We start from the raw sequence: 343 nt of genomic DNA, 5'->3' as shown, positions 1-343 counted from the left end.
CACTTCAACTGCTCAAGTACATTTTCGAAAAAAAGGTTCACAGCTCTCATAGGTGCAGAACAGTAGCAGCCTCGTCGTTTCGAATCTGTGCAAAGGACTTAGTTCGACATGACTAATTTGGAACGATTTTTAGATGAGTTTTGGTTCAACGTCTTTCTTTTTCTTCAGCCAGATTCAGCAAATAGAATAACTTCAATTCATTCTATAAAATATTGTAATATACTAGAACATTATTGTCAGTGTTGTAGTTCATAAGGGTTTTGTCATCATAACATGTTCTGTTGTCATTAATCGTCATCAACAACGGTATCATTTTGATAGTCATTACCACTTTGACTTCCGA

This window comes from Penaeus monodon, chromosome 29 (genome assembly GCF_015228065.2).
Source record: "Penaeus monodon isolate SGIC_2016 chromosome 29, NSTDA_Pmon_1, whole genome shotgun sequence".
NCBI lineage: Eukaryota > Metazoa > Arthropoda > Malacostraca > Decapoda > Penaeidae > Penaeus > Penaeus monodon.
Note: the sequence above shows the minus strand (reverse complement) of the source record.